At 35.6% G+C, this 20,453-nt stretch overlaps 1 protein-coding gene, 1 long non-coding RNA gene and 1 other non-coding gene across 13 annotated transcripts in view; 2 read left to right on the forward strand and 1 right to left on the reverse strand.

The window, feature by feature from the left end:
* The window catches only part of LOC105471108 (transmembrane protein 232), a 306,948-nt gene that overhangs the window by 42,718 nt on the left and 243,777 nt on the right, over positions 1 to 20,453 (forward strand). For 6 of the 11 annotated variants that reach the window (XM_071098619.1, XM_071098624.1, XM_071098626.1 and 3 more), the window contains one exon: positions 9,180 to 9,419. The exons of 3 other annotated variants lie outside the window; for them this stretch is intronic. The gene's annotated coding sequence lies outside the window, so the exon portion shown is untranslated. Of the gene's footprint in view, positions 1 to 9,179; positions 9,425 to 10,986; positions 11,162 to 20,453 lie in introns of those variants that run through there. 2 more of the 11 variants (XM_071098622.1, XM_071098623.1) reach the window with 2 other exon arrangements.
* Positions 1 to 20,453, reverse strand: part of LOC105471107 (uncharacterized) — a 71,461-nt gene that overhangs the window by 6,998 nt on the left and 44,010 nt on the right. The gene's annotated exons all lie outside the window — the stretch shown is intronic.
* Positions 7,315 to 7,447, forward strand: LOC112424832 (small nucleolar RNA SNORA51). Its single transcript, XR_003015773.1, has one exon. It is a non-coding gene; the product is annotated as a small nucleolar RNA SNORA51 (small nucleolar RNA).

The raw sequence follows: 20,453 nt of genomic DNA on the forward strand, positions 1-20,453 counted from the left end.
GTTCCAGCTACTCCCGAGGCTAAGGCAGAATTGCTTGAACCCGGGAGGCGGAGCTTGCAGTGAGGGCACTCCAGCCTGGGTGACAGAGCAAGACTCCATCTCAAAAAAACAAACAAAAAATAAAACAAAAAAACAACAAAAACAAACAAAAAAACTGAGAATGTGTTCCCAAGTGGGCTACACAAAACACTGTATTTATACATTCTGTTACGTAGGAAATGGAAGAAGGGGAGCAGTGAAGTGAAAGTGACATTCTTATAATTTTGATTGATGCTCATTTACATTACATATAAGATAAAGCAAATGTGGTTACTGTATGTACAGTGAAATGTTAATGAGCATGTTGGTTTCTTATGGTCTGTAAAGTGATGACTTATTGTATCTTTCCTTTGTGTTTTATCTGATAGACAAAGTTGTAATCAGTAAACATCGATGAAATGTTTGACAGAATCCAGCCCTGGAGAGGAGAGTTCAGCTTTAGTATATAAGCCTAGTTTTTATTATGCATATGGCCAACCTGAAGCCATCTTGGCCCACTTTTAGAATTTTATTTCAAATTTTCTTTTTCTGATAGTTGCAAATAAATAAAAAGTACTGGCACACAACATAAATCCAATATAAGAATTCATGAACAATTACATCTCTTTTGTAGCTCCTTCCTAAACCATTCATCACATTAGTTGTTTGCATCAAAGACAAACAAACGGCTTCCTATGGTGAATAAAGGAGGTTTGAAATACTTAACTAACTATGCCAGAACAGGGTTTTATAATTTCAGTATCAGCTCATTGTGAATTTCCCAAATAAGTAACTAAATAAGTGATTGATTGGAGAGGAATGAAAATAGTTCCTGTTTAAACTTTAATGATGCTTTTTAATTCATTTTCTTCATTGTCCAAAGCTTGCTTGCTCTTTCTTTCTTTCTTTCTTTCTTTCTTTCTTTCTTTCTTTCTTTCTTTCTTTCTTTCTTTCCTTCCTTCCTTCCTTCCTTCCTTCCTTCCTTCCTTCCTTCCTTCCTTCCTTCCTTCCTTCCTTCCTTCCTTCCTTCCTTCCTTCCTTCCTTCCTTCCTTCCTTCCTTCCTTCCTTCCTTCCTTCCTTATACTTTAAGTTCTGGGATATATGTGCAGAACATGTAGGTTTGTTACATAGGTATGCATGTGCCATGGTGGTTTGCTGCACCATCAACCCGTCATCTACATTAGGCATTTCTCCTAATGCTATCCCTCCCCTAGCCCCACACTCCTAACAGGCCCTAGTGTTTGATGTTCCACTCCCTGTGTCCACATGTTCTCATTGTTCAACTCCCACTTATAAGTGAGAACATGTGGTGTTTGGTTTTCTGTTTCTGTGTTAGTTTGCTGAGAACGATGGTTTCCAGCTTCATCCATGTCCCTTCAAAGGACATGAATTCATCCTTTTTAATGGCTGCATAGTATTCCATGGTGTGTATGTGCTACATTTTCTTTATCCAGTCTATCATTGATGAGTATTTGGGTTGGTTCCAAATCTTTGCTATTGTGAATAGTGCTAGAATAAACATATGTATGCATGTGCGTTTATAGTAGGATGATTTATAATCCTCTGAGTATATACCCAGTAATGGGATTGCTGGATCAAATGGTATTTCTGGTTCTAGTTCCTTGAGGAATCACCACAGTGTCTTCCACAATGGTTGAACTAATTTACACTCCCACTAACAGTGTAAAAGCATTCCTATTTCTCCACATCCTCTCCAGCAGCTGTTGTTTCCTGACTTTTTAATTGCCATTCTAACTGGTGTCAGATGGTATCTCATTGTGGTTTTGATTTGCATTTTTCTAATGACCAGTGATGATGGCCTCTTTTCATATGTTTGTTGACCGCATAAATGTCTTCTTTTAAGAAGTGTCTGTTCACCCACTTTTTGAAGGGGTTGTTTATTTCTTGTAAATTTGTTCAAATTCCTTGTAGAATCTGTAGATTCTGTCCCTTTGTCAGATGGACAGATTTCAAAAAGTTTCTCCCATTATGTAGGTTGCCTGTTCACTCTGATGATACTTTCTTTTGCTGCGTAGAAGCTCTTTAGTTTAATTAGATCCCATTTGTCAATTTTGGCTTTTGTTGCCTTTGCTTTTGGTGTTTTAGTCATGAAGTCTTTCCCCGTGCCTATGTCCTGAATGGTATTGCCTAGGTTTTCTTCTAGGGTTTTTATGGTTTTAGGTTTTACATTTAAGTCTTTAAACCATCTTGAGTTAATTTTTGTATAAGGTGTAAGGAAGGGGTCCAGTTTCAGTTTTCTGCATATGGCTAGCCAGCTTTCCTAACACCATTTATTAAATAGGGAATCCTTTCCCCATTTCTTGTTTTTGTCAGATTTGTCAAAGACCAGATGGTTGTAGATGTGTGACCTTATTTCTGAGGCCTCTGTTCTGTTCCATTGGTCTATATATCTGTTTTGGTACCAGTACCATGCTGTTTTGGTTACTGTAGCCTTGTAGTATAGTTTGAAGTTAGGTAGTTTGATGCCTCCAGCTTTGTTCTTTTGCTTAGGATTGTCTTGGCTATATGGGCTCTTCTTTTGGTTCCATATGAATTTAAAGTAGTTTTTTCTAATTCTGTGAAGAAAGTCAATGGTAGCTTGATGGGGATAGCATTAAATCTATTAATTACTTTGAGCAGTATGGCCATTTTCACAGTATTTATTCTTCCTATCTTGTCCAAGGGTTTCTAAAGCACCTGTAAACACTTTAAATGCTTCAGTTTTCAGTATTTTGAATATTACTGTTTTGTATTAATTACAGATTATATTTATACTTACTATTTCTGAAAAAAAAATTGCCAATTTTAAAATATAGTACTATAAAGTTAAAATTTACATAGTAGTTATGAATCAGTTCATTAACATACATATGCAATAAATAGTGTTTCTGTACTTTCTATAAATTTCTACTCCAAGACTCTGTTCTGCTTGACTGCTTGAATATTTGCTCTCAATTGTTATTAGACCTGCCCTTGCCCCAGGGTTTACAAAGGTCCTGGGTACTGTCAATGGAAGACAAGTCTCAATCATTTTTGGAGATTTATTTGCCAGAGTTAAGGACGCACCTGGGAGACAGGTCTATGCCTTTCTCTGAAAATGATTTTCAGGGGTCCAAATTTAGAAGGGAAAGGGTGGTATATTGAGAAGCATGCAGTTTTCACATAAACAAAAGGGTCAAAGGAAAAATGGGGGTAATCTTCATTTACATAAGATAACACAGACAAATGGGGTAGGGGAACAACCGGATATGCATTTGTGTCTGGAAAACTGGGGTGACTGCATTTGTATAAAGCTATCAATGTGCATTGCCATGGTGAAGTTTTAACAGCTAACCAGAAATTTCCTTGTGGGCAAAACATGGAGGAGGCAACTAGCTTTTCATCTTGTAGCGGGCCATCTTATTTAGCAACCAAAAGGTGGAGGCAGGTTTGCGTGACCCAGTTCCCAGCGTGACTTTTCCTTTTGGCTAGATGAGTTTGGGGTCCCAAAATTTAATTTCCTTTCACAGTGCTCATACATCAACAAAGCATTGGAGAGATACCTCAGGGTATTGGGTCAATTGTCCCATCTATATGGCTTCCTCTGGTTTGACATACCTCTTATGGGCCACAGTTAGGCCCAGGAAAGATTTTTATGCCTCTTCTAGGCTGTGGGGTCCAGTCTCCTAAGGCACAAGGCCCAGCCATTTCTTTTGAGGTACTGTCACCTCCTGGGAGTGCCATTCCAACAGAGGACATGTATCTGGATGACTTCTGCTACATTCCAGTCTCAGGAGATATCTCTCTTTCTCCACAATCCCAAGAAATTTGTTTCTCCCTATGTAACACTTACTGTCATCTCTTCCACAAGCTTAGCTTTTTACTTTTGTCTTTTTAAGTCATAGCATAAGACAGCTTCAGTTTTCTGCCTTGAAGTTCAGGCATGAATGGAAGAAAACCTTCTTCTATCCAACTACGTATGTCTCTATGTATCTATATGGTTATCCATATAGAAATGAAATTCTACATTTATCTTCTGCCAGAACACTTTTGTGAATAAATTAATAACTTAATTGTCAAAACAAAACTATTAAAAATTATACACAAATACACACACACACACGCACACCCTCAGAGTAGAGAAGTACAAACCATGAAGACAGAGGAGTTACTAAACAAAATATGCAAAGCCTTCATACTTAAGAGACATCAGTGATATCCCATCACCTATGTGTCTCTACTTCACTTTTACAAACCAATCATCTTTATTGTTTTAACTATTTCCCAAAGGGACATTTTGTTACATTGCCTCACTTTTCCCTTCACACTACTCTGTAAGTTTCCAAATGGTGTTTTCTAATGTAAGTGTGTGGGACCCCAAAATGAATAAGATAATCCATTTTCCAACATATTTTGCACCAAAGGTTTGCAATTAGGATTTATAATATATATGTGTGTGTGTATATATATGTGAATATGTGTGTGTGTGTATACACACATACACATATATATATAGAGAGAGAGGGAAAGACAGAGAGAGAGAGAGAGAGAGAGAGAGAGAGAGAGAGAAAGAGAAAATTTAACTTTATAATAGAAACCAAAACTACATTTTTTTCCCCAAAACAATAGATATAAATATAAAGCATATATTCAAACCTTATGCTCCAGGAATCTGGATAGTCCCTATGAGTTTGGATTTTATTTTATTGGCAATAAGGTTGTATTACAGGGTCTGAAATTAAAGGGTCTGAAAGGCTGGTAGAAGAGTGAAATGATTAGGAGATTTATGTTTCTGAATCATGTAAAAGATGAGACTAGAATATCAACCTAAAGGAAAAAATGGAGAGAAAATTAATATAGAGAGTTTATTTGGGTCAGATTTGAGGACTGCAGCCCAAGAGACAATTCAAGTTGCCGTGAGTATATGCTCCAAGTAGCAGCAGTTACATGTGGGTTTTTAAAGGAAAGAAGAGGCAGTTCCTAAGTTGTTTACCAATAACTTACATTAAAATAACAAACTGTTGATTAGGTATACCTGGTTTTTGTGCCACAGATTCCAAGAACATGAAGATAATGGGTGAGGCAGCACTAGTCAGACTGCTCTGAGTTATTTCTCTTTTCTCAGGAGGAAGAAAGGTCAGAAGGAGAATGATAGATAAGCAGTTATTGTATTAATCGAGGATAGAGATAATGGCATCCTGAACGTGAGAGAATGACAAAGGGATGAAAAGCAGACTTGATTAACAGTGCTTCTTTGAAGATGAGGATCAATAATACATAGTGACCAACAGTGGCTCCCCAGTGATTTGATGCTACATGAGCCTGTGAACAACTTGAACTCAGGGGAGGCCTAACAAGGACCATGAAAGGAAGATTTAGACAGGGGCTGATCTCATGATTGTGAAGCTGCCAAATACACCCTACATTGTTTTTGAACTTTTAGATTCTTTTCTTTTTTCTTTTTGTACATCAGAGAGAAATATGCTTCTATAGTGTTTGAGCCCTTTTTATTTCTGTTATATGTCACTAATTCCAATACAGTATTTTCTCTTATAATCTTATTTGTACTGAGGGCAAATTTGCGTGTAGTGAAATGTACAAATGTCCACACAATTCAGTCAGAGTCCTGGTTATCTATAACTTAGTGGCTTAAAACATTTGTTTTAATCAACTCTCACAGTTTTGGAGTTGACTGTCTTGTCTGGATAATTGTCATTTGGGGTGTCTCCTTAAACCACAGGATGTGGTTTGATGTCAGCTGAGTCTGTAGTCATCTGAAGGGTTGATTGGGTTGGACAACCAAAATGGCTCTCTCACATGCCAGGCAGTTTCTGCTTGCTGTTACTTGGGCACTTGGTTAGAACTATAAACCTGATCCTCTAAACGTGGCTCTCCATGTGACATTGTCTTCTCATAGCATGGTGGCTGGATTCTGCATGTCCCAAGAGATCCAGGAGCAAATTGTAGGGCCTTTTTAGTAGTTTGGCCTCTAAAGTCCTAGAGTGTCACTTCTGCCACATTCTGTTAGTCAACTAAGTCACTAAATTAAGCCCAGATTCACAAGGATTGGGATTAGACTGTATCTCTTGTTTGGGGGAGTGGAAAGGTCACATTGCACAACAACATACAGTATGGGAGATATTACTGTGGTCATCTTTACAAATTTAATCTGTTTCATTGAGTTTTGATACATACGTACACCCATGTTACCACCACTAATATATACTATATCCATCATGCCACCTTCCATTCAATCCTTACACCTCCCATAGACCATCACCATGCAGTAGTTTTGTCTGTGCCTGAATTTCGCATAGATGAAATAATATAGTATGCACACTTTTGTGTTTGGCTTTTTTCACTCAGTGTAATATTTTTGATATTTATGCATGTCATTGCATGTAGCAGTAATTCGTTCTTTGTTGTTACTGAGAATAATCCTATTATATAAACATACCACAAATTGTTCATCCATTTTCCCACTGACAGATGGTTGAGTTGTTTGTAGTTTGGGACTATTGCGAAAAACAGTGCTATAGGCATTCTTGTACAAGTCTTTTTATGACAGTGTTTTCATTGCTTTGGGAATGAAATTTCTAGGTCAGGGTGTAGGTATGCAGTTAACTTACAAAGGCACAGACAAATAGATTTCCTACATTGTTATAGCTTATTTTCACTTCCATCAGCAACGTATTAGAGTTTCATTGTTCTATATTCCTCAAAATTTGGTATTGTCAGTTTTTTTTTTTTAATGTTAGCCATTCTAGTTAGTGTGAAATAGAAGTTCATTACGCTTTTAATTTGAATTTTTCTGAAAACTAATTATTTTTATCATATTGGCTTTGTTGACTGTTGTCAGATTTTGTTCTGTATATCACCGATATCTGCTCTTAAAATTTCTCTTTACTTCTACTTTTTTTGGGGTCTATTTTGTTGTTATTTTTCTCATTTCTAATGTTAGCTAGTTAATTTTTAGGTTTCCCTTGATGTTAGATGAATGTTTATGTAACATTTCCTCTGAAGTGCCATTTTCTTGCACGTCATAAGGTTTTATATGCAGTATTTTACTCTCATTTAATTCTAAATATTTTTCAAATTTCATTGTTATTTCTTTTTTTGAGCCATAGGTAACCTAGAATTGTTTTTTTTTTCTTTCCCAATATATGTAGGGTTGATTTATCCTTTTGTTATAATTTTCTAACTTAATTGTGTTTTGATGTCAGGGAATATAATCTACTCATGTAGATTACCAACATTTAGCAATTTGTTAAGACATACTTTCTAAGCTAGTATGTGATCAAGTTTTAGAAATTGTTGGCCTCCTGGTGCTTACCACCAACTGTGTGCTTGCATTGACTGTACAGAAAAAAGAGATAGAGTAAACACACCACATATACACCTCAGCCCAGGTCCTGTGCCAGGTCTATATTGTGAATAGGGGGGACATAGAAAAAATCAAGAGAGAGATAAATTGTTCTTGTGTGTTTGGGAAAAATGTATATTCTGTAATAAATAAATATAGAATTCTCTATATGTCCATTTGGTCAAGCATAGTAATTATATTGCTTGTATAGCTTTGCTAAATTTTTATTGTTTGTTGTTGCATACATATCAGTAGTTATAAAGAATAACTCGAACTCCTATTTACTAATTTATTCTTGCAGAGCTGCACTGACTAACTTCTTTCTCTAACATTTTTAAAATAGCTTTTCATTTTCCAGGGGCTTAGCTCAAGTTTTTTTTTTTTTTTTTTTCTTTTGGTCTATAGTATCCTGGATTTCAAGTTTCCTTCTTTAGTCCTTCAAAGTTGCTTTTAGAGACAGGAGCCAAAAGCCATCTTTACTGGCACTAAAACCCGTATCACTAACTTTTCTGTATTAATTGTTTATTCAGAAATCTCTTTTTATTTGGACATAATCTATTTTTTGTATGTACAGATTCTTCTGAGATTTTTATGTAAATATTTAAAAAATAAATATGGTGTCTCTTCATGTATTTATATTCTTTTTCTTTTTAATATTATTCTTGACTGCAACTGCCTATTACATTTTGAATAGTAGTAATGATACGGATACCCTTGTATTGTTTCTGGCTTTTAAGATAAAGCTTCCAAAGATTTATCATTAATTATCATGTTTGTTTTAGTTTTTCCTAGATACATTTAATTAAAATAAGGAGAACTATTCTTAGCTTGCAAAAATTTTTTTATTTGTTTTTAGAATCATGAATGGAAACTGAATTTAATGAAATTATTCTTTGGCATATATCAAAATATTCCCTACTATTTTGCTTTAAGTACATCAATACACCAGTGTTATGGTCTGTAAAAATAGATTTTACAGTATTAAATCATCCTTGCTCTTCTGAGACTAACCAATCTTCATTATATTCTTTTTTATTGATATCCCTAGGTATGGTTTTCTTATGTTTTGTTTAGAAATTTTTTGCAGCTAGGTTAATAGGTAATATTTCCCAATAAGTACCCTTTCCTATATTGCCCCAGATTCTATAACCTTGGGTGGCTCAAAATTTCACATATTTTTGTATAGAATATAATAAGATTGTTGAAACTCTAAAAAGGCATAATAATGGGAAAACTACTAAAAGCCTTAGGAAGATATTCTGGAAAGAAAGAATAAGCAAATAAAAATAGATAATGATAAAAATAATTTAAATAATTTTATTAACAACTTTAAAAGCAGTTTTTGTTTAAGTATGCTGGTTATTCTTTTGATTAATATAATATTAGATATTGTATGTTTTTGGTTGTTTAAACATCTAAGAGAATCACATGTACTCTATATATATTACAAGGCCACAACATATATGTGTGTGTGTGCGTGTGTATCTCTTTGTAATTTATAATTTAATGCTGAAAAATTGTTAAATCTATGTAATCGTGAATCAGTACTTTCAATATTTTATTATAAAAGGCCAAGTATGCACAAAGGTTAATAAATCCCCATTTATTTTCAACCTAGATTTTATAGTTATCAATTAAACCCACACATTTTGATGTACTAATTTTGTAATATTTTCATGTTTAAAGTATTTATTGCTTAGTGCATTTATATAATTAATTAAAAGGGTATTACACAAAAAAACACCTAATAAGTATGCCTCTCCACTTGGATAGTAAGGTCTCATTAACAAGAAATACCAATATAATCCCTATTTGCAGATGAGATAACTGAGGCATCTGCAGTTTAAGTAATCTGCACAATGAAACAGACATAGTCTGTTCTGGAGCAAGGATTAAAGTAAGCTGCTGATTCCTGCGTTGCACACTTACCCACTGTATCACACAGAAGTCTGAGAGGGAGAAAAGCCAAATGTCCTAGGAGTGTAATGATGAATGAAAAAGAAGACATTTAATTCCAGAAGGGATGGTTGACAGGATCAGATACCATGGAGGGATCAGGTAAGGTCAGTACTGAGAAGCTCATAGTGGATTTGTCCACTGGGAGATTCTTGTCAGCCCAAAGCTGAGGTCATAGGAGAAACTATATTCCAGATATTATATTTTTTTGTACTAGAATAAATTTAAGAGTAAATATCACTTAATTATAAAAACCATATCTGATGTAATTACAGCCTAAAATCAAGCCATTTTTTTGGCCACTTCAGATAAATATGCTAGGTAAATCTTTGAAATCTATTTAAATTATCAGAATTTACCTCTGGGAAGTGATAGAGAAAATGTGGCAGCTACTTTAGACCATCTTCCACAGTGGGACGCTTTGTAAGCCAAGAACATTAGAGCAAGCAGAGAGCTGGGTCCTAGAAATAGTTGGTGTCTAAAATAACTGGGTTTTTTTTTTTTAACCTTTCATTTCATTATTTGGGGAAGGTTTTGCTTATTTTAAAAGGAGAGCAATTCAGTCATTCAGATCATTTTTATTCGCTTAACATTTTATTTCCATTTCTATCCACAAATTCAATGAGTACTTTGTGTTTTGGGACTGTAGAAAATAAAAGGATATTTTAATCTTAATAATAATTTTAATTTACTTAAAGCTAATTTTTACTTTTACATCATGTTTTGCTGATTCAGTACAAATTATGGCTACTTCTTGACAGTGATGTAAAAGTGAAATAATCCAATTTAACAAGTTCATTTTAGTTTCTTTACATTTAATTGTGATTTTCCTGCAAAGTAAAAAAAAAAAAAAAAAAAAAGTGTCTTAATAGCAGAAGAAGTTAAAATTTTTAACCTCATTTTATTTTTTTATTTCTGTTGTAAAATGGTCTGGGGGTTACTAACGACTATGAAATATCATGAAATATGCTACTGTTGGCTCCTTTTTGTCCAATTTACAAGTCAACATGCTGTATGCATATAACTGTCCTGAGAAGGAGTGAAATGTTATGAATTATTTCTGCAGTAGGTTTTAATAGATGGTTCAAGACTCTCTTTTTAGCAAATAGCATTTTAGAAGCTGAATGTTTGAACTCCATTACTGATTAGCATTTTTGACCAAGTTCTATTATTCAACTCCACTTGAACTTGTAACTGTAACTTGTTTTTGCTCATCTATTCTGGTAAATGGTTCTCAACCATTTATATAGTCCACTCTACTTTGAAGTCTCTTTGAGAATTTAGGTCCAACAATGAATAACACAATCCCCCCTTTTTTGGATGAAGATAGATATTTAATCTCTCTCTCACGCTCAACTATTAAACGACTATCATTTACTGACACCCTACAATATGTGAAATATTTTATCTTGCCTAATCCTCAGGCAACTCTGCTTAGATATTATCATTTCTGTTTTACAAATGAGAAACTGATACTTGAACAAGTAAGAAGCGCTTATTGAATAATCAGGGAGGAGGGATCCAGAAGCCAAGTACCTAGCATTCCTGCCCACCTTCCTGCTGCCCTGCTCCTCCCGGAAGCAATTGCCATAGAAGATACAGATGTGGCTGTTAACATTCCTCCCTGGTCTTCAGTTAGTCCTTGGGATGGGACTCCCATCACTGGGAGTCTCACCCCTTGGCCAAATTTCTAGTTTTTTATGGTTATCAATACCGCCTGAGAAATTGTCGTATACAAGTGGTTTTCAACCAGTGAGCCCATGCGGAACTACCTCCCCTGGCTTTTATGAACTGTATGTTTCCTTCCTCCTCAACCTCTCTGCTGAAGCTCTTAGAGAGTCTAGGTTGGTACTGGCAGAATCCTGGTGTTGGAGTGTCATCGTGTATAGTATGAAACAATCCCCATTTCGCTTTGCCCTTGCCCTTCTCTTTTCCCTCTCTCTTTACCCCTTTTCTTCCTCCTTTCTCTTTGCAGATTCTTCTCCACCCCTACCCATACCCACTTTTCCTCTCTCTTTTAAGGAAAATCAGATTAGATGAGTTAATTTAAAACTTCCTTGGGTGATTTTACTTTCTTTTCCCCTCCTTCCCTAACTCCTGTGGTCTTCTGAACCCCCTTCCTCAAATATGAAACACATGTTAATGTCAGTGCAGTTATTTTAACATAGGTTTTCTGATTCTAATTATTTTCCATTTTTTTCAAAAAAGAAAAAAAAGACATATCTAGCCTGCTCATCCTATGATAAATGTTTAAATTTTAAGGTAGCTTCTTTTTAGAGAAGGTTTTTTGCTTTAGAATATGGTTTTACTCAACAATAGAAAAACGTTTATGTTAGAGTAAGGGACTGTACTTGACAAAGCTAAAGGACAAAATAAAAGAAGACCAAGAAAAAGATGATTCTACTTCCTACATCTCTGCAAACCTTATATTTTTCATATTTACGTCAAAGTTCTGATTTTGTTATACAATTACTTTAAGCTACTCAGGTTGCATTTTTTTTTTTTTTTTTTTTTTTTTTTTGAGACAGAGTCTCACTCTGCTGCCTAGGCTGGAGTGCAGTGGCACAACATCGGCTCACCGCAGCCTCCGCCTCCCAGGTTCAAGCAATTCTCGTGCCTCAGCCTCCCGAGTAGCTGGAATTACAGGCACGTGCCACCACACCCAGCTAATTTTTTATTTTTAGTGGAGATGGGGTTTCACCATGTTGGCCAGGCTGGCCTTGAACTCCCTACCTCAGATGATCCTCCTGTCTCGGACTCCCAAAGTGCTGGGATTACAGGCATGAGCCACTGCACCAGGCCTCGGGTTGCATATTAAACTCACCTGGGAAGCTTAAAACAAAATAAGACAAACACACATTCCTGGACAACTCCAGAGACTAAATGTAATAGGTCTGGAGTTAGGATGTAAGGAATCAGCAGGCATATAGATTACTTTTGAAAAATGCTTTTCCAACTCTCTATAAAGTACCAATTTTAAAACTTCCAAATTGTCATGGAAAAATTAAAATGAAAGATAATTACCATAAAATGAAAAATAAAGACACCCCAAAACCAAATGTAAATAATTCGAATCAACAGACATAAAGTTGCTTTTGAGTAAATATAATCAAAACAAATATATCACAGGGGAAAGGAAAACAATTACAAAATTATGTATATTATTGAGTGAAAATGCATGTAACTAATATGGAGATAAATATGCTCATAACTTTTTGTCATTAGTCATAACAAAACAGATATTAGTGAAAGAGTAATTTCATGTATTAAAAATCTATGTGCAGATAAAAATCTAGATGACTTGGAATATAATGGTGACTTTTTAGATATGACACCAAATACATGATCTATGAAAAAAATAATTGATAATGTGGACTTCATTAAATTTCATTATTGGGATTGTCCTGTTAAAGACAATCCCAATAAAATGAGAAGGCAAGCACAGACTGTGAGGAATCATTTGCAAAAGACTCATTTGATAAAATATGTTATTCAAAATATACAAAGAACTCTTACAAACTTGAAAAGAAGAAAAAACAAACAACATGATTAAAAATGGACCGAAAACAGCACCTCAACAAAGATGAAATACAGATGGCAAATAAGCATGTGAAAAGATACTCTATATCATAAGTCATCAGATAAATGCAAATTAAAGCAATGATGAGACACCACACACCCTATTAGAATGGCCAAAAGTCAGAACACTGACAACATCACATCCTGGCAAGGACATGGAACAACAGGGGCTCTTATTTGATGCTGGTGGGAATAAAAAATGGTACAGCCACTTTGGAAGACAATTTGGTGGTTTCTTACAAAGCTAAACATACTCTTACCATAAGATACAGCAATCATGCTACTTGTTGCTTACCAAGAGGAGTTGAAAACTTAAGTCCAGAGAAAAACCTGCACATGAATGTTTTAGCAGCTTTATAATTCTTAAAACTTGAAAGCAACTAAGATGTCCTTCAGTAGATAAATGGAAAACAGTGGTACATCAATAGAGTAGAGTATTATTTAACAGTAAAAATGAATGTGCTATTAAGTCATAAAAAGACATGGAGGAACCTTAAATGCATATCACTAAATGAAAGAAGCCAATCTGAAAAGGCTACATAGTGTTAAATTCGAACTGTAAGACATTCTGGAAAAGACAAAACTATAGACAGTAAAAAAACTAGTTGCCAGGCGTGGTGGGGGATCGGGGTGGTGGGGCTGATGAATAGACAGAGCATAAAGGATTTTTAAGGCATCAAAAACACTCTGTACAACAATAGTATAATGCATACATGACATTTTACATTTGTCCAAACCCATAGAATATACAACACCAAGAGTGAACCCTAATGGAAACTATGAACTTTGGGTAATTATGATGTGTTGATGTAGATTCATCAGTTATAACACATCTACCATTCTGGTCCAGATGTTGATAATAGGACAGGCTGCGCATATATAGGAGTAGGAGGTATATGGGAAATTTCTGTGCTTTCAATTTTGCTCTAAAACTGCTCTAAAAAAAACATTGACAAACCTGAGAGAAACAAGAAATGGGGAAAGGATTCCCTATTTAATAAATGGTGCTGGGAAAATTGGCTAGCCATAAGTAGAAAGCTGAAACTGGATCTTTTCCTTACTCCTTATACGAAAATTAATTCAAGATGGATTAGAGACTTAAATGTTAGACCTAATACCATAAAAACCCTAGAGGAAAACCTAGGTAGTACCATTCAGGACATAGGCATGGGCAAAGACTTCATGTCTAAAACACCAAAAGCAACGGCAGCAAAAGCCAAAATTGACAAATGGGATCTCATTAAACTAAAGAGCTTCTGCACAGCAAAAGAAACTACCATCAGAGTGAACAGGCAACCTACAGAATGGGAGAAAATTTTTGCAATCTACTCATCTGACAAAGGGCTAATATCCAGAACCTACAAAGAACTCAAACAAATTTACAAGAAAAAAACAAACAACCCCATCAAAAAGTGGGCAAAGGATATGAACAGACATTTCTCAAAAGAAGACATTCATACAGCCAACAGATACATGAAAAAATGCTCATCATCACTGGTCATCAGAGAAATGCAAATCAAAACCACAATCAGATACCATCTCACACCAGTTAGAATGGCAATCATTAAAAAGTCAGGAAACAACAGGTGCTGGAGAGGATGTGGAGAAATAGGAACACTTTTACACTGTTGGTGGGATTGTAAACTAGTTCAACCATTATGGAAAACAGTATGGCGATTCCTCAAGGATCTAGAACTAGAAGTACCATATGACCCAGCCATCCCATTACTGGGTATATACCCAAAGGATTATAAATCATGCTGCTATAAAGACACATGCACACGTATATTTATTGCGGCACTATTCACAATAGCAAAGACTTGGAATCAACCCCAGTGTCCATCAGTGACAGACTGGATTAAGAAAATGTGGCACATATACACCATGGAATACTATGCAGCCATCAAAAAGGATGAGTTTGTGTCCTTTGTAGGGACATGGATGCAGCTGGAAACCATCATTCTTAGCAAACTATCACAAGAACAGAAAACCAAACACCGCATGTTCTCACTCATAGGTGGGAACTGAACAATGAGATCACTTGGACTCGGGAAGGGGAACATCACACACCGGGGCCTATCATGAGGAGGGGGGAGCGGGGAGGGATTGCATTGGGAGTTATACCTGATGTAAATGACGAGTTGATGGGTGCTGACGAGTTGATGGGTGCAGCACAGCAACATGGCACAAGTATACATATGTAACAAACCTGCACGTTATGCACATGTACCCTAGAACTTAAAGTATAATAATAAAAAATAATTCAAAAAAAAAAAAACATAAAGTCAGGCTGGGCATGGTGGCTCACGCCTATAGTCCCAATGTTTTGGGAGGCTGAGGCTGGTGAATCACCTGAGGTCAGGAGTTCAAGACCATCCTTGGCAACATAGTGAAACCCCATCTCTACTTAAAATGCAAAAATTAGCTGGGTGTGGTGGTGGGTGCCTGTAATCCCAGATACTCAGGTGGCTCAGGCAGGAGAATTGCTTGAACCTGGGAGGTGGAGGTTGCAGTGGACCAAGACTGCACCATCACACTCCAGCCTGGGTGACAGAACGACACTCCATCTCTAAATAAATAAATAAAGTCTTTAAACAAACAAGAAAACAACCCATGTGCACATAGGGAACACACATTAGGTATATCAATATCAAAATTTTTATTGTGACCAGTGATCTTTCTGATGCTTCTTAATTTTATCCAATTTAGATTGAGTTTCAGTACTATTCTTTGCATGAACTAATGTAACTCTCCACTGTTTCTGTATTTTGTTTGAATAATATTCATAGTAGAAAAATGAGTCTCACCTAAGTATGATGGGAATCGAAGAAATTTTTTTCAAATTTCATCAATTTAAGAATGTTAAATTTTTTGCCTACAAAGTTACGCTGTATTTTCAAAATTTAATGTCAAACTTTTTACCAGCAGCCAGTTCCTATAAGTTCTCCTATTACACAATACCCAAACAAATTATGTTTTAAAGAAAGAAATGAATTCTGGATTCATGAACTCCTTATGTGTGAATCTTCTTTAGAAAATAAAATCTAAACATTCCATCAAATAATACGATGCTTAGTGATAACTTTTTACAGACTGCAGTAAAAAGATTATCACCCACTTCAATGATAATTGCTAAATTACGGGGTATCTTGTTTTAGTTTTCTATTGTAACCAAAACAAATTACAACTTAAAAGGTTTAAAATAATATTCATTTACTATCTCACATTTCTTTTGGTCAGAAATCCAGGTAGATTCAGCTGGGTTCTCTGCTTGATGTCTCACAAATTGAAACCAAGATAGCAGATGGAAAACAATATTTGCATACCACACAGCCAAAAAAAGGTTAATATCCAATATATTTAAGGGACTCAAACAACTCAATAGAAAAAAGAACAGACAATTAAAAAAAATGAACATAGAACCTGGATAGACATTTCTCAAAAGAAGACATACAAATGGTCAATAGGATATAAGAAAAGATGCTCTGCATCACTAGTCATCAGATAAATGCAAATTGAGACCACAATGAGATATCACCTTATATCTGTTAGAATGGCTGTTACACAAGAAATGAGGCCGGGTGCAGTGGCTCACACCTGTAATCCCAGCATTTTGGGAGGCTGAGGCAGGCAGATCACCTGAGTTCAGGAGTTCAAGACCAGCCTGACCAACATGATGAAACCTTATCTCTACTAAAAGATACAAAATATTAGCCTGGTATGGTGGCAGGCGCCTGTAATTCCAGCTACTCAGGAGACTGAGGCAGAAGAATCGCTTGAACCCGGGAGGTGGAGGTTGCAGTGAGCCAAGATCACTCCACTGCACTCCAGCCTGGGTGACAGAGCAAAACTCCGTCTATTTAAAAAAAAAAAAAAAAAAAAAAGATGAAGCGTCCAGCGTGGTGGCTTACTCCCATAATCCTAGCTCTTTGGGAGGCTGCAGTGGGTGGATCTCTTGAGCTCAGGCATTTGAGACCAGCCTGGGCAACATAGTGAAACCCCATTTCTACAAAACAAATAAATGCATACATACATACATACATACATACATACATACATACATACATTAGATGGGTGTGGTGGCTCACACCTGTAGTCCCAGCTACTTGAGCTGCCAAAGCGGGAGGATTGCTTAAGCCCAGGAGGAGGAAGTTGCAGATTGCAGTGAGCCCCAAGATCGCGGCCAGTGCACTCCAGCCTGGGTGACAGAGTGAGACCCTGTCTTAAAAAAAAAAAAGATGACACTAACAAGTGTTGGTAACGATGTGAAGAAAAGGGAACCCTGTATGCTACTGATGTCAATGTAAATTAGTATAACCATTGTAGAAGTTCCTAAAAAAAATTGAAAATAGAACTACCATAGGAACCAACCATCCCACTACTAGGCATATGTTCAGTGGAAATGAAATCAGCGTGTCAAAGAGACATCTGCCCTCTCATGTTCATTGCAGCACTATTCACAATAGCCAAGATATAAAATTAACCTAAGTGTCCATTGATGGATGAATGCATCACAAAAATGTGGTATATATACATATACTTTTTAGCCTTTAAAAAGAAGGAAATTCTGTCATTTGAGATGACATGGATGAACTTGGAGGACGTTATGCTAAGTGAAATAAGCCCAACATGGAAAGACAAATATGCCATGTTTTCAGTTATATATAGAATCTAAAACTATCAAACTCGTAGAAGCGGAGAGTAGAATGATGGTTGCCAACAGCTAGGAGTGGGAGGTAGAAATGGGGTATGTTGGTCAAAGGGTAACAAGTTTCAGTTAGAATCAATACATTCTGGAGATCTGTTGTACAGCATGGTGACTATAGTTAATACATACTTGAAAGTGGCTCAGAGGGTTGACCTTAAATATTCTCACTACACACACAAAAAGATAACTGTGAAGTAATGGAGATATTAATTAGCCTGATTGTGGTCATCATTTCACAATGTATGCATATATGAAAACATCACATTATACAACATAAATATATACAATTCTTATTTGTCACTAACATTTGCTCAGTTATGCTGGGGATGGGGAAAAGGGGCCAGCTGAGCCAGTCTGTTACCTGGAGGCTCTGGTAAAGAATGTACTTCTAAGATCATCCAGGTGGTTGGCAGAATACAGCTCCATGCAGTTGTAGAAATGAAGTCCCTGTTTTTCTTCTGTTTTAATTTCGTCATTTTCGTTATTTGGCTGGAGTCAGTATTTCCCAGCTTTTAGAAGGTTTCTATTGTAAACTCCTCCATTTGAATAACTACTTCAAGTGATTACATTCCATTGCAGTGGTCCTACACAAAGCTTACTTGTAAGAATTTTTAAGGCCAGGCACGGTGGCTCATGCCTGTAATCCCAGCTCTTTGGGAGGCTGAGGTAGGCAGATCACTAGAGGTCAGGAGGTCAAGACCAGCCTGCCCAACATAGTGAAACCCCGTCTCTACTAAAAATACAAAAACTAACTGGGCATAGTGGCATTCGCCTGTAATCCCAGCTACCTGGGAGGCTGAGGCAGAGAATCACTTGAACCTGTGAGGTGGAGGTTACAGTGAGCTGAGATGGCACCACTACACTCCATTCAGCCTGGGTGACAGAGTAAGACTCTGTCTCAAAATAAATACATAAATAAAATAATAACAACAAATGCAAGCTTTTCTAGTTTTATTCCATTCAGAGCTAATTATACTTGTAAATAATGGTGCTAATCCAACAGTTCTACCTTTATGTCACTAATATGTCCAAATTGCACTTCTGGTAAAGCAATTGCTGAAGTTTGCAACGTCTGTGCATTTCTTAAGTTGCAATGAAAAATAGTTTACTAGATTTATTTGTTCTCTAAGTTTGTCTCCATATTGTCAGCCAGTGCTGAGTACATTGCACTATGTGGTCGACCAGTGCTGAATACATGGCAAAGATTCATTGGAAATCTCTGATGCAGTCTGTGACTCTTGTTTGTCAATTAACTATACTTTTTTAGTCTTAGCAATACAAAGTGCTGTTGGCTACAGCCAACAGATGAAATATTGATACTTTTCAGGTTCTTGTAATACTTTCAAGCATTTTTTAGTTTGAACTTCTTTGTGGTTTACATAAATGGCATTTAAAAGGTGATGTTTGTTGCTTCATTAGACATACATATTCAGAAATAACATACTTTGGTTTTAGCACCTCAAAACTCAAACTCAATACGTAAAAGACTAGTAGAAATTCTTGGTTTCTTATTTCTTTGGAATAACATCATTATTATTTGCTTCATTACTTTTTCACATTCATGCAAGTTAAACATTTTTACCTTCATAATTTTATGTGATTCACAGTAAATACTTGTCAAATTTACATTTATTACTACATTTCTCAAATTAACTCCTTTTCACATTCCTGCTTCTTGACTATTGTTTTTTCTTGACCAAGAAAGGTCTAGTAAAGTTTATTTTGTCATCATCAAATTAGAATAAAATGACGATTTTTTACTTTGCTGGTTTAGCTAATTATGTTAAAAGTGGGTTAAAAAACAGACTTGATGTAAATTAGAATAATTGCAAAATAACATGTAAAAATTAAATGCTTACATTTTCTCAGATATTTTGTAGTTTGTGTTGGAGTTGGAAAACAAATCTTAAAATAATGCACAATGCAATGTGGCCCTGTTGTACATGCAATAACAATAATAATAGCAATAATACTAAATTCTTTTGTTGATAGCTCCAAGCTTTGGGATGTACTGGGAATTTGATGAAGAATATCTTTAGAAAAGAACTAATATTTTCCTGAAAGTTGATGACAATTTCAGATTCTCTATTTTTATTTTTAGAGGGGGGGTTATTTTGAAACTTTTTATTTGTTTATTTACTTTACTGAGGATTTAATTCCAACATCTCTATGCAAAATATTTCTGGAGGCATTAATTTTTTTTCTTTTTGGAAATTTGAAGTTGTTTGGCTATTTTTTCCCATTACTCTTAATCAAAAGCAATCCTAAGTAATAAAATATATTAGAGGGCACAAATTGTCTCTCTTGTATATCACAACACTACTCAAATAGTGGTTTACAAACTTGTGTTGGTTAAATACTTTTACCAGTACTGCTAAAATAAGCCAGAAATTTAGAGTAAGCATTTAGAAACTTACATTTTTGATGTTTTTATCCCATCCCACTGGAGAAGTTTCTTTAACAGGGCATTGTGGAACTTACATGTTGAGCAGAAAGTGCAAATATCTACCACTATTAGCAGCAGATGTGAGGAATCGTTGGACAATAAGTTCAGTGATTAAAAGATAATATATGGAATAGTTTCTAACTTCTTGAAAATCAAAAAATGTGATTAATTATAACCAACTCTGTGAAATATCTCAGGAAATAGCCAAAAGCTACAGATCAATTTGCCTAACATAATGTACATGAAAACCAGTTTTAGCCTTCAATTTCCCTTCAATTTCTTTTTTTCTTTCTTGATGGCGTGTATTTTTTTCTTTTCCATTCATTTGGCATTAAACTCTTTAAACTAATTTATCTAAGAGTGTGTCTAACACAAATTTATATTTCTAGATATTTCTGATATA

The sequence above is a fragment of the Macaca nemestrina genome, chromosome 6 (genome assembly GCF_043159975.1).
Source record: "Macaca nemestrina isolate mMacNem1 chromosome 6, mMacNem.hap1, whole genome shotgun sequence".
Classification (NCBI taxonomy): domain Eukaryota; kingdom Metazoa; phylum Chordata; class Mammalia; order Primates; family Cercopithecidae; genus Macaca; species Macaca nemestrina.